Below are 14,474 nucleotides of genomic sequence, written 5' to 3' on the forward strand. Positions count from 1 at the left end.
GAGCTCAGCAGCTGAGAAATCCCCTTTCTGCACTACTGGTGCCCTGGAGGGCAGAATTTTTCCTGGACCCACCCATTCACTCACTGTTTGTAGGGTTCCAGCCTGACGGGAGAATGAGTTAATGATTAATCATGATAATTGTGAGAGTGGACCGAAACCCTAGTTTTAATGACTGGCTTTACTACAGTATTTGCACATTATATTGGGAGCCCTGCAAGTAATTGCCAAGATGATGTGGTGCACCTTTAACTCAGATCACTTTGCTGTGTATAGGGAAACTCCTAAAAAGCTTAATCTGGCACAACTGATGAGGGTGGTGAACTGCAGAGCTGGGGCAAGAGGCTTGGATATCTCGGATTGACTTTGCCACTGAAATGGAGGTTTCCTATAGCAATACTTATACCTATATCCTAACAAGGGAGAGGAGACAACCAAGCAAGGATTGCCTAACTGGAGTACAAGCACCCTCATAAGCATATCAGATGTCTGCACCTCAAACACGGTGTTTATAGAGGTTAGATGATTCCCAGGTTTGTGGTTGTTGAGATAAGAATAGAAGCAATCAGAAGGCTCAAAATCTGCTTTTCTGATACGTTTTTTCCTTGAAGATGAAACTTCCTTCCCAAACAGTTAAAGAAAAGTTGCAGTACAATTTCAGTCTGCTCTTTGTGCCACCTGGCACGGGGCTGAGCTTTGGGAGCACACCACGTGCGGACTGATGGCTTAGATCCATCTTGTGTAAGAATGGGATGGCTGGATCCAAGTTCCTTCAAGCTTGAGAGGAGACTAGAATTTATGGCCTGGGCAGGGTGCCCTGGGTCTGAATTGCGACAGAGTGGATTTAGGTTTGCATCAGGAAGCCTTTTCCAGGAGCAAGGATGGTTAGGAGGTGCTGTAAGCTGCTGGAGGAAAGCATCACATTGCTCGCCTGTCCATGTGTCTCACACCCTTCACTTGGGAGGATCAGACTCCTGCTCAGACAAAAAAAAAAAAAAAAGAAAAAAAAATCAGATATGTTTTTATTCTTTGCAGCTCTTCTGTCTCTCTGACAGGTCTGAGATCTCCCTGGGGGAAAGAGGGCCACAGAAGTGGGTATGGATGAGGCCTTTCAGATCTTTTGCTGGGATCTGACTTTCTGGGTAACAATTTATGAGAAAAGATCACTTAGGAAATGGGGACCTACCCAACTGACGAAGTGCTAAATATTCACAAAATTCATGTAGCATGAACCAGAGAAGACCTTGATTATTTTCCCCTGGGTTGTATCGCTCATCAAGAGCCTTGAAATAAAATGCTAATTTGCCAAGACCTGGTGAATATTCACTGCTCCCAAGCCTTTCTTCAATTAGCACTTGAAAACCACAGGTTCCTTCACAAGCCACCCTTGATGTTTTATAAATGTTATCGCTAAGACAGTTTTGACTTCCTTTAATGCATTTTTTACAGCTGCAGCAGTGATATTATTTCAGTTCAAGCTGCAGACTGTCATCTTGAGAAGAGACCTCAGCTAACTCTCATGGGATAGTTCTAAAGCGGCAAATTCTATAAAACTTTAAGTTAATAACCTGCTGTTTCACTTCTACGGTGCAATCTCAGCTGCAGAAGTAGTGGTGAGGAGCATTTTGAAGCGTGGTGCAAGTGCACAGGTACAGAAAAGCTTTCTGAAGAGGACTCAATCCTTTGGCTAAATTTTGCTCTTTGGATTGGTGTGACTGTTTCCTTCCAGAAGAGCAGCTGAGTGTGCAGGAAGCAGGGTGGTCATGAAAATGATACAATGGATACTGCAGCAAATAAGCTTTCTTATAATTCAGGAAGAAGCCTGACTGGCTCATTAAAATCTACCTCTGTGCTATTTTGCAGTGTTTCTTCCAAGGGATTGCTAAAAATAAATAAATAAAATAATAACAATAACAGTAATAAGAAGAATTATAATGATAATAATAATTATACTATCAAAAAACAAAAACAAACAAAGACAAACACCAAACCAAACCAAACATGTACTGTCTTCAAAGTGCTGTTTGTTACTTTCCTACCTGGTGTCTAATGAGAAACATCCATCCTTCTTCAGGATAAAACTCACTTATGGAGACAGACATGTTCCTGGTAGACGTAAGAGAAGCACAAGGAGAGTTCATAATGATCATATTGGAAATGAAATGGGTGGGAGGAACAAAAGCAATGAGGCTTGTGTTAAATTTCTCAGGACCTTAACTCTCTGTGTGTGTCCCAGCCCAGTCCACCACCCAACCAACAAACATTTGTTTTGCACTGTAGGAAGCAAATGTGGCAGAAGGCAGAAGAAGGGGTTAGCCTGAGACAGATCTCCTGGAGGACCACGTGCTGATGTCTTAACTGGGTATTTGGTTTTAATCCCTGCCTACTGACTTCCTCTGTTTAAGCAAGAAACAAAAGGAAAATACCAAGGAGGGAATTTCCCATTTCTCCTGTGACAGGTTACCTGAAATCTGGTAGTAGCAATAATCTGGAGGTAACCATAATCTGGCTCTAAAACACACACTCTACCGTTAGTATTCTTCATCCATTATGAGACCCAGTGATTTTACTAAGCAATAGACACAGTGATGATGTTGTTTAGGTTAGACCCATGTTTTCTAAATTCAGAGGAATGTTTGTACTGGCTCCAGCTGGCTATAGATTGGATCTGTAAAGCACATCCTCATGCGAGCTCTGCTACAAAGCAGTCTCAGCTGAATGAGTCAATTTTTCGGAGATGTGCTCTCACATTTTAGTACCCAAACAGTGGACCCATGCCACAACAGCCAACATACGCCTGCTCTTCATGCAGAACTACTAAAGCATAAAGATACACAAACTCTGCTCTAAGCTGTTTAAAGGGAACCCCAGTGCTCAGCTGGGTAAGCACAGCTCACAAGCCAGGCTCTAATTCCTTCTTTGATTCCCAATGCCTGCAGTGTGTGCGGATGTAAGGCTTTGAGAAATGCATGGCAGCTGCCCAGAGAAGCTGTGTTCCAGAGCAGTGTTTTTTGTTGCATTTCTATCTTTAGCAAGAGAAAAAGGGGTAGAGACAGGACGGCAGCCACTAGAGATATTTGTACAAATTCATCCCATCCTACAGCCCTGCTTTTGTTTTCTATAACTGCCTGGAATACTTCCCAGAGTTTGTGGCAGATTAGATTTTAAAGCTTTGATTTCTTTTATTATATATGGATATACAACACGGGTGAGGGAAAACCTACCTGTTGACCCCCTGCTTAGCTTGTCACTGCTGCTGGTACTGAGATGTACCTAGAGAGCATCCTGGATATTTCTGCACTGTACTGCCGTGCTATTCTGTGCCCGTGGTTTGTCATCTGTATAAAGTGAAATAATAATAATAATAAAAACAAACAAACAAACAAAAAAGCAGTGTCTTGATTAAAGCTAGAGCCATTTTTACTTCTGAGCATTGTGCCACAGGAACAAGCTGGAAAGTAATGGTGGCCTATCTTTGGCCATCCAGAAGTGGAATCTAGTCCAAGATAATCCTTGTGTAATCTGTGCTACCCACTTGGGCTTCCTCTGGTCACTGAGAGGCCTCTTTTGGGTGGCAATTCCTCACCCCCTGCCCTTGGGAAGACCCTTTGTATCATGTGCATTGCTGATGGAGGTGAGGCTGGTCCCAGAGCCAGCACCACCTGGCAGGGAGACCAGTGAGAAATTGAAGTGTTAGGGGGATAGATTGGCAAAACCCTGGGGGTTGCAGTCAGGATAATTGCTTAAAAGATTGAGGGATTTTCTCTAGGGAGCAGAGCCGAGTCACAGCACTGACTACTTTTTATTAATGACACCCCCATACACAAACTTGGAACCTTGACTGAGATCATGCTGGAAACACACCACATGGTGAGCAGAAATAGAAGCAGAAATTGTTATTTACCCCAGGGCAAGCATCTTTGTGGTAGAGCCTACAAACTCCTGTATTTCTCTGATTTATTTTTTTTCACTTTAATTTATTAGTCATTTATTTATTTATTGAGCTGGTTGCTTGTAAATGCAGTGCCCACTCCAGACCTGAAGCTCTGTTACAGGCACCATAGTGCTCACACGAGGCTTTGCATTTGACGTTGCTTCTCAAGACTTTAAATGGAAGTGGCTCTTTCAGATGCTGGGGCTGAATATCAAACTGTGCTGCAGGGTTTTGCATTCCTGCAAGGAATGACATTTAGGAAAGATGTCGCATGCATCAGTGAATACCAAACTAGGGAGAAGGTTTGGGAAAAGCGTGAAGAAATGGTGTTTTCTGATGTAAAGGTATAGTTTCAGAGGGCTTGTGCAATCCCTCACTTGAGGCCAGCCGTAAAGGAGAATGGGCACACACACACACACACACAGAAAATAATAATAATAATAAAAAAATCCAGGCATTCTCAGAAGGAGCTTGTGAAAATATCTGAATTTAAAGTTAGAAAAAATGATCATAATTTGCTAGGCTACAGAAAATAGCCAGGGAGTTCAATGGTTTGAGCTGGAAAGCAGTGTAGCAGTAGCCTAAGACAAAAAAAACTAATGCTACCGAGGAGGTGAGGAAGCAAGGGAGGTGGAAATGCTGCAGGGAAATCCTACAGTCCACAAACCACAGAGCTTTCAGCAACCAGCCTTAAGGACTACAGGTGGTATGAAAGCAAGCATCAGCCCAAGCTGTGTCCTTTCTTTGGCCAAAGATGCTCTATTAGTGTGAAGTGAATTGAAAAATGGAACAAAGATGTAAGCTGGACACTGCTCCAAGACAAAAGTTAATATTCAGGAAACGGGGCACCAGTATTTGGACTAACAATGCACAAATATTATGGGTAAGATGAATTTCAGCTAACCTTACCTGTATAAAAGGTAGGAGTGTGGACAACCAGCTGAGAGTTGCAACAGGAAAAAGGAGCACGCCCACCAAGCAGACCATCTAACTGGGTTCAGATCTGAGCTGAATTGCCCTCTGTAAGCATCCATCTCTCTCCACTGACTACAGAGGGAGCCTGGATCTCTACCTTAAATTAGAGGCATCATCCTCAGGTAGCTGCATTTGACTGATGGAATCAAATCAACCCCTGATTCTCATTAAGGGAGTTGAAACAACAAAAGAGCATCCCTGGAGGGAGGTAGATAGCATCTATATAGATAAAGTTAAATGTGTGTCGTGGTTTAACCCGGCCGGCAGCTAAACACCACGCAGCCGTTCGCTCACCCTCCCCCCTCCCTCTCTGGGACGGGGGAGAGAAATGGAAAGTGAAGCCCGTGAGTTGAGATAAAGACAGTTTAATAAGACAGGAAAATAATAATAACAAAATAATAATAAAATAATAACAATAATAATACAATGGTGATAATAGGAAAGTAATAATAGTATGTACAAACAAGTGATGCACAATGCAATTGCTCACCACTCGCTGACCGATGCCCAGCCTAACCCCGAGCAGTCCGGCCCCCTCCCCCCGGCTAGCCACCCCTATATATTGTTTAGCATGACGTCAGATGGTATGGAATACCCCTTTGGCTAGTTTGGGTCACCTGTCCTGGGTCTGTCCCCTCCCAGCTCTTACTGCACCCCCAGCCTGCCCGCTGGCAGGACAGAGCAAAAGGCTGAGATGTCCTTGGCTTAGTATAAGCACTGCTCTGCAACAATTAAAGCATCGGGGTGTTATCAGCACTCTTCTCATCCCAAGCCAAAACACAGCATTCCACCAGCTACTAGGAAGAAAATTAATTCTGTGCTAACTGAAACCAGGACAATGTGAAACATAGAAATAGATAAAGAAAGAGCAATATCTCCTCAGAAAGAGTATTATCCCTGAGCATATATCATGATAAAAAAGTGTTGATTCTGCTGAAAAATTTGGTGACAAAGCAAAGCTGAAAACAATGTAATAAAAAAAGTGAGACCTAAGGTGGTGGCAGTTATAACAAAAAAAAGGATGATTGCCATAAGTTCAGCACATCCACATGTTGCTCCTAAGGAGGTTTCAGTGTCTTTGGTCTGTTTTTTTCATCTCCCACCCAAGCCCCAGTACCAGGGGGGTGAGATTCATCTCACTCAGCTATAGCTGCCCGAAGTTAGTCCATCAGTCTCAGCTGTCCGAGCTCCCTCCAGAGCCCACAGAGGGAAGCAAAATTTCCTAAAGGAGATTCATCTCCTTTTAATACCACTGTCTGGAATAGTGAGATGAACTGCTCTCCAACAGTTCCCATCACTGGATTTGGACAACTCACTCCTGAACAGCTACGTCTATTTGAGAAGGACCACAGCCTTTGCCCTGCTCTTTTTTTTTTGGGGGGGGGAGGGTTAGGAATCCCTATCTGTTCTCTTCCAGCAGCTGCCTGATTGCCTTGCAGACTCCCCAGATGCATTTTGCCAGGTATAAGCCTCTGAAAAACAGGACTTTAACTGTTTTGTAACTTCTGCTCATATTGTTGCTTCAGCTTGTATATCTGTGCATCTCATCTGCTTCCTCTTCCTCCAGCAGCTTTTCATTCCCTGCTACAATGAGGTGCCTAATATTAGATGGCCACAATCTCTCTCAATGTGGGAAATGGCAAGGCTTTCAGAATAAGGGTGGTGACCTCCTCTACACTTAGGAGGGAGCCTTGGTCGTACAGTACCTGGAGCTGTACGTGGCTTCCAGGAATAGCTGTATTGTCCAAAGCCAGAAGGGATGGGTATAACCTTGAGGCAAACGGCACCTTTCCCTTCTTTGTTAAAGAAGGGGGAAAAAAATCTCAAAGAAAAGCCTTTCCCTAAAGGAACTGAAATGTTTATTTTGCAATGTGAGAAGGTGGTCCTAAGGGGAGTTTCTTTTTTATTTATTTATTCATTTGTTCTTTGAACAAGGAAGATGTAGTGTTGCTTTCCTAATGTCCTACCTAGACCACTTTGCTTGAAGACAACCATGCAAAGGGTAAGCAATTCTGTACCCACACTCACAGCTTCCCAGCAAACAGCTCTGCAAATTGGACTCTGTCAATTGGTGATAAATAGGCTTTAATTTTCTGGTGTTTGCTCCCTGGGGTAGCCAAGCAAAGATTATTTCTGTTTAGGGACTGATCCGACACATGGGTCTTAGAAGCTGAAGGGTGTCTGTAGGTAAATCTGCATTCATTGTCTGAAGGGGTCATTCAGAAACATGATTAAGTAACCATGCACATACACACCCATGGAAATATGCCTGCTGTTTTTTCTGTAGGTTTTTCAAGTAGTATTTGCAAGGCAATCTTTTCCATAAAGTCCCGAGGAGGAAAATCCTAACTATGCTTTTCATAACACAGCATAGTTCTTTTAACCACAACAAAAAGTGATAGAAAATTCATGTTTGTCCAAGTGCTTTACAGATCCCCAGTCAATATATACATGTCTTAGGCCAAGCCTATACTTCAAAAGTTTTTCTGACAATGTTACACAGCGAAGGGTGATGTTTTACAGCCATCGCCCTTTGACACATGCAGTTATGTTGTTGAAAATGGAGCTTTAACTGACCTACTTATTTTTATTCATCTCACCAGAATAGCAGCTCTACAGGCTGGAAACCTAGCTTTTTTCAAGGAGAACTCTGCCCAAGCAAAGTGACTTTGGCCATCTGTTCCCACAGATCTTAGCTTTTGGCTTAGCTCAAGGTGGGGTCCCAAAACTTTCTGGCTGGGGGGAGAATTGTTCAGTTATTGCATAACATTCAATAAGGTTTTATTCTTGAATTAAAATTTATTTTTTTGGTTGGTTGGTTGGTTGGTGTTCTGTTTTGTTTTCAGATTCACCCCAAATGGTGTTTCTACATAATTAAGTAGGTCTTTTCACCCTTGTCCTAATAAGAGGCTGCTGATGTCGCAGGAGACCCGTTAGTTTAAAGCCGACGTGGAACATATGTTCTCGTCCTTTGGCCTCTTCACTACTGGATGTTACAACTGAAACGCAGAGCCCTGAATGCCCAGGGATTTCCAAAGGCCAGAAGACATCTGTTTGCAATCACAGATGTTTGCAAGTTAACAAAGGGAAGAACTGATATTAGAGAAATCCAGAGCTGACTCAAATTCTGGAAATTAGACATAAATTATCTCTCGATGAAGAATTAAACAGGGATAAAAATATTGAAACATAAGAAACAGTAAAAAAAAAAAAGGAACTCATTCATCATGATGGAACTGAAATAGTTTTGGATTTTCTTCTTGCCACTCACCCTGTTTGGCAATCTTGGACTCACAGATGCACCACAAGGGATTACAACAAGGGTACGGTGGAGCTGGGTCCATCCCAATACAAAAACTCACCATAAAGGCAATGCAGAGACACTGGGGGACTCTTACTGAGAATCAGCCAGGAGAAGTTGGGAAGATCACTTAAGATTGTTGTCTAGACTGTTCTTCTAGGCAATGACATACACAGCTCTGGCATGAAATTCCTGCTGTAAGAGAAATATCTGAAAGTCCTTGGGATCAAGGCATGGGAGGTGCCTGTTTATCTATAATCGCCGTCAAGACAGCTTATATCAGTCACTTGTATCTGAGAGGATGGCTGCTGTGGTGAATTTGGAATATGAACTTGTGTGTGAAATGGCCCTAATTAATTAGGAGTCTTTGCATCAGAGAGCATTGTCTCTGAAGACAGCATGCTCTGCATATATCTCCACAATTCAGTGTGGAGAGAAGATAACCAAGCTAGTTTACAGGAACTGGTCTTGCTGTAGTAGGAAGAAATGTCCACACAAGCTCATTTTACTCTGTTTTCAGCAGGGAACATATATATAGCAGCCACATGGCTCCTAGATATGTGTGCTGCTGCATTGACACGAATGTGTTGAGAACCTCTTCCAAACCGAAGAGGTGTAACGGAGAATGGTGGCTGAGGGATGTAGGGCATGAAAAAAGGGAAGAGATGTGACAGCAAAGCAGAAACCCACAGGGATGTCTGAGTGGCACAAATGTCAGCTTTTCTGTGTGCAAAGTGGGTTTTTATCTCCAACAAGTTCTTATTTTCTCTCTGTAAACAAAGAGTAAGTTGTCCACTTGCTCCACTTATACTGAATGGCACAATAAAATATTTTTTTTTTCCAGCTGATGCCTACGGCTAAAGCAAAATTCATTCAAAAAATAATTTATTTCTACAGAAAGTGTGGGAGTGCTAGCCCCTGATGCTGTCTGTTCCCATCCATCCCTTTTATTGGGCAGTATCAACACATATTCTTCCAGTGAGGTCTGTTTAATGGCACCCAATAAAATTGATTCATTACTCATTTTCTTCTTATTATCTTTCAATTGCTCCAGCTCTTGATACCACTTAAAGGGGACATTAGCTCTTGATAACCACTATGTGCCACTAATGTGATAATACTCCTAGGAGAGAATGCTTTCCCTCCAGGCTTTCAATAGACCATGCGTCTTTCTCATGAACTTCTTATAATGTGTTTGGACAGGTTTGCTTTACCTGGAGGTAGACCACCATGGTAAGGAGTGAGAACACAAATATACTTCTTGGAAAAGACATCTCAGGTGCTCTGTGGGTGTCAATGAGAAGCTTTTAGTGTTGTGAAACTGTTTTACTCACAGGAGCTGGCTCTTGAGCTCTCCAGAAAGAAGTCTGAAACCACTGAGAGTGAAACTCAACTTCTGTGCTCCTCTTTGGCCTATAACCAAAGCTGTTTAAACTCCAGGAGAACAAAGACTTTCTGTTTCCAATCAGCCTTGGAAAATGTCCCGGGGAGGAGACAGGAGTTGCTGGCTTTGTTTTGGGGTAGGAGGGAGAATGGTTCAAACTTCTTTATGGACTGGGAAGGATTACAACCACCGTGAATTTAAGGTAGTTTTGCAGATTCCAGTTTGTCTTCTGGGAGAAGAAGTCCCCATGGATGCTCATTGAGGGCTTAATTTAAAGAGACTGAAAACAGTGTAGATCCAGTACAGAAAACTTGTACATATGGGTATAATTTTGTCATATGAGTCACGGCCCTATGAGAAATCTCTGCTCCCATGGGACCATGACTTCTTATCTCTTGGTTGAATTTAGGACTCTTCTCATCTTCTCATCATACTCAAAAATGAGAGCTAGGAAGCCTCAAGCATAGGTATACTATTTGCTAGTTACCCTATAGTGATATGATTTTCCAAGCCCAGTACCTACAGTGATTTCCCCGTAAGTTAGAGAGGGAGTTAATATTTCAAATGTAGATGTCTAAATATGTCCTTATTCAGGCAGATGTCCTTAAGCATTTTACAGAATCTGGTTTCTTTTTAATTAAAGGAGCCCTTTCTTTCTTAATAACTTTAAAAACCTTATTTGCCATTAAATTCTTTAGGAGTCTCTTAGGAAAATAATTTCCTGCTGCCATTTTTACTTAGGTTTGGATCTCCTATCTCTTGTCACCTGTAACAAAGTGCTATAGGAAGGAGCATTGCTGTATTGCTTTCATGTTCTTCATCAGCCCTGATACGGCTGGTTGTTCTAAAGCTTCATACATAATATATGTCATGTCTTAAAGCAGCCCTGTAAACGACTGTACAACTGTAAAGGTTTTAAAACTCAACTAGCCTCCAGCTACCAGCTATAAAAAGGCATTTAAGAAGATTAGCATTAAAACTACCTGGTGAGATGAAAAATGGAGAGGCAGAATGGTCTAATGATGGATCATTGGGCTGTGACCAGTGACGTGGCAAAGTCACCTTTCTGTGCCTCAAACGTGCAAGTGCTGATGCTAATCCTTTTTGGAAATTGTTCTGTAAATGCATGGTTTGCCCTCACAAGGGCCCTCTTTCTCAGCACACTGAGTGAGGATTTTCCAAGCGGTCCAAAGGAAATGTTGTGCCTTTTCCCACTGGATCTGAATTTGCTCTGCCTCCTTTGAAAATTATGCCTCTGCTGAACAAACACCTTTGAATTACTTTGTATATCTTCCATCGTTGTTGAATTTTCTGTCTTTTTTGCTGTAGCAGAGTGTGCTGAAACTGCTGGACAAATGTCTTTGGAGCCTATTCTGCCAGGAGGTGGGGTCCCAACTGTACCAGGAATGCATTTATAGTGGATTTTTTTTTTCTATTATTATTATTATATATTTTTTTTAATATTTGTGCTGAAAATCAAGTCCATTTTAAGGCTTGGCATGACTGAAAGTTCCTCCTCTACCTCTCTTCCCTGTGCTGTCATAGCAATGAGACTGGGATATGTCTCCACGTATCTAGCTCACCAGTTCCATCCTACTGCTGGGCTGGGCACAAGTTATCTTATAAGAACATAAGAGTCATACCAAAGGCCCCACAGACTTCAGTTTCCTGATTTTCCACAGTGCTCATAATAAATTACCACAATTATGTACTGACATTTTTCTGGAACAGAATCACAATCCCTGGTAGAACCTTGTGGGCTGCTTTCTTGGGTACCCTAGAAGCTCTCAAGGGCATTATTGAAGTATGTATGAGGTGAGATTAATCTGAAGGATCAAATTCAGGTGTCTTCATATGGCCTGCATGCCTGAGCTTGGTGGATATCTGGTCAGAGCAGTCAGTCAAGTCTACAAAGCAATTCAACTCACCCCTACCTTGGGTACCAGCATTTACTCAGCTGTCTTGTTCTCTAAACCCTACTGATAATCTGGCTGCTGGATCTCTATTGACATTGAGCTTGGACACCTGGTGGTATAGGCTTTGGTTACCTAAAGCAGAAAATCTTCTACCAGATGCATCAAAAGACGTGTCTGAGACCCAATCCTTCTAATGTGGTAGTTGGAGACCAAATGGGACACACTAAGACAAATCACGGGGCACTGAACATCTCCATTTGGGTACTTGAATTCCTCTCCTGACCCACATGGAGATGCCTGCATTGGTGGTGCCTAGATTTAAGTGTGCTAATCTGGAGCTGCATCCCAACAACCTAATTTTGTAGGTATGCTTCTTGTAAAGCCAAATGGGAGTCAAGAGCAATATCAGTGAAGCCTGCATCCCAATGATGAAGGGAGATGCAACACGCCCAAATAAACCTTTCAAATGCTAGGAATCAGCACATCCCAATTATGTGGCAGTGACATTACACCTGGCAGTTTAAGAAGACCATGTTACATGATCTTCCATCCCTGACATTTCTAACTTCTTGCTTTTTAAACAGAAGATGTTTGCCCTGGCCCTGTCATGTCAGCATCTCCTCCAACATCCCCCTTTGCCATAGCTCTTGCTTTGCACTCTATGCTAATGTTCATGCTAATGTATTGAACTGCCTCTTGTGAATCCTGGAGAAACAGAATATTTCATAGACAGTAACAAAATTAATTAATACTAGACTATGAGCATGATTTGTTTACCCAAACACTACTTTAAACCCAGTGCTTTTCAGCAGGCACTTCCACTTGACAGGACAGGGCAATATTATTTTGTTTGTAAGGAGGCAAATTAAAGAACTGTGAGACAAGCATTAAGCTGATTTGTCAGGGTAAAACCTTCTCTTGTTTTTACAACATGAAATTATAGAAGTGAACGTGAAAACAGAAATTGTTTGTGCTGAGAAAATAAAAACATTTTTCCCGCCTGTGTAAAGAGGCATATTAAAAAATTTTCAGAGTAATTAAACCTATTATTTTATTGAAAGAACTTTTACATTTATATAGAATCATAGAATCATTAAGGTTGGAAAAGCCCTCCAAGATCAACTGGTCCAATCATCCCCCTACCACCAATGTCACCCATTAAACCATGTCCCTAAGCACCACAAAAAACCTTTCCTTGAACACCCCCAGGGATGGTGATGCCACCACAACTATAATGAAAGGTGGTCAGTAGACCGACCCAATGTTGGTGAATTCTTCTTGTATTTACCATTCTCATGTTTTTTGCTGCAAGGGAAGATGTCCAGCCTCCAGGCCAAGTCATGGCCATTCAACTCATGGCTGGCCTCCTCCAGGGCCACCAGCTGTGTCCACATGCATTGGTGCTTGGCCATGGGCTCCTCCTGGATTCACATGTCATCTCTCTGGCCCTAAGATCAGAGTTAATTTTTAGGGCAAAATGCCTGCAAATGCATCCCAATGGAGTGGCACTTCTGTACTGCATCCCTCCATTGGGATCCTGGCAGAGTGTCCTAGGGGTACTTGAGGTTTTGAGGCTTACTCAGGTAGTATTGGAGGATTGGGTAGGACAGAAGGAGGCAAATTTAGCATGGGTCATACTGCCTACAAAGGGAAATCCTTCAAGCAACCCCTTGAATACACCCAGGGTTCACCTCAAAGGGAACTCTTTGGTTCAATCCAAAAGAAAACCTGGGAGATAAATAATATTTATGTCCCACAGCTGATACAAAAGCAACAAGAATGTGCCATGAAAGTAGGATACTTCACAATGCAGCTGAAAACACTGAAAAGTATGGCTAGCATGGATGTCAGAAGCTGTTCCTGTACTGCTCCTTGGCTTCCAGGCAGGATTTAGGAGATGGTCAGATGTCCACACTGGACAGCTGGAAAAAACCTTGACAGAGTCCTGGCCTCCAGTGGAACCAGTTAATGAAAATCAAATGGGCATATGGTTGAAGCCGGCTCTGGGTGAGGATGTCTGCTCACAGCCAAAATCCAACCTTATCTCCCTGGCTCTTCCCTGGGGGTGCCTGATCGTCATCCCCTGGACAGGCCTAGTGGAAGTCAGAAACAGAAGAAAAGGATATCAACATCATAATAAAAGCAGAGACTTTGAGGAACTGCCCTAAGCAAGGATTCTTGCCTGGAAGGTGAGATTTTGGGGTCACGTCCATGGCTGGTTCCAGCCTTTTGGGGTTCTTAAAAACATTCTTATATTCTTAAAATAAATTGTTTGCAAACAAAGTATAAGTGACGAACAAAGACTTAAATTCTTAAGTACCTCTATGGACCTGGCTTTTAATTCCCTTACGTTTCAGCCTCCCACCTGCACAATGCTTCTTTTCTGAATCTAAATGGATAAGGCAAGGATGTGGGAGAAGCAAGGACAATTCTTTTCCCTGAGTCCAAGCAGTACCAGAGAAGAATCAGGCTTTTGCTACAAACAACCTTTACTGTATTTGCTGTCAAAACTCTATTTATGTGGCTTGATTCCTCAACAGTCCGCAGAGAGCTCAGAACACCACGAAAAGGAAGTAGGGACCTGTAAAAGAGCCCTAGGGATCTAGGGCTGGATGCCACCCGTTCTGCTATCTTCTAGCTTCAAATCTGAAACAGAAAACATCTCATTTAACAGGGGTGTGTTTTATTGTCTGTTAAGAAAATCCATCTAATGCAGATGTGGGCTCAGTATAAGCTCACCCTGGTCCTGTGCCCCAACACTGCTGCCTTCCTCATCCTCACCACCCTCCCAGCTGTGCACACTTCCACAAGCTGCCCAGTAGGAAACCTTCTCCAAGACCAGGGAAGAGAAAAACTTGAGAACAGAAATCACTGTGCTGCAGCTGAGGATAATCTGTGCACACAAATTGGCCAGGAATTTTAGTTTTTTAACTCTTTCTTTTCCAGGAACTCTATATTCCAGGCTTG

General features: G+C 42.6%; 1 long non-coding RNA gene across 1 annotated transcript; it reads right to left on the bottom strand.

Annotated features, from left to right (window-relative positions):
* Window positions 1-383: 383 nt before the first annotated feature.
* Window positions 384-4,934, bottom strand: LOC137850339 (uncharacterized). The gene is made up of 4 exons (XR_011092492.1): window positions 4,841-4,934; window positions 3,222-3,335; window positions 2,037-2,103; window positions 384-971 (listed from the first exon to the last, which is right to left on the bottom strand). It is a non-coding gene; the product is annotated as an uncharacterized lncRNA (long non-coding RNA).
* Window positions 4,935-14,474: the final 9,540 nt, after the last annotated feature.

Source organism: Anas acuta, chromosome 1 (assembly GCF_963932015.1).
Source record: "Anas acuta chromosome 1, bAnaAcu1.1, whole genome shotgun sequence".
Classification (NCBI taxonomy): domain Eukaryota; kingdom Metazoa; phylum Chordata; class Aves; order Anseriformes; family Anatidae; genus Anas; species Anas acuta.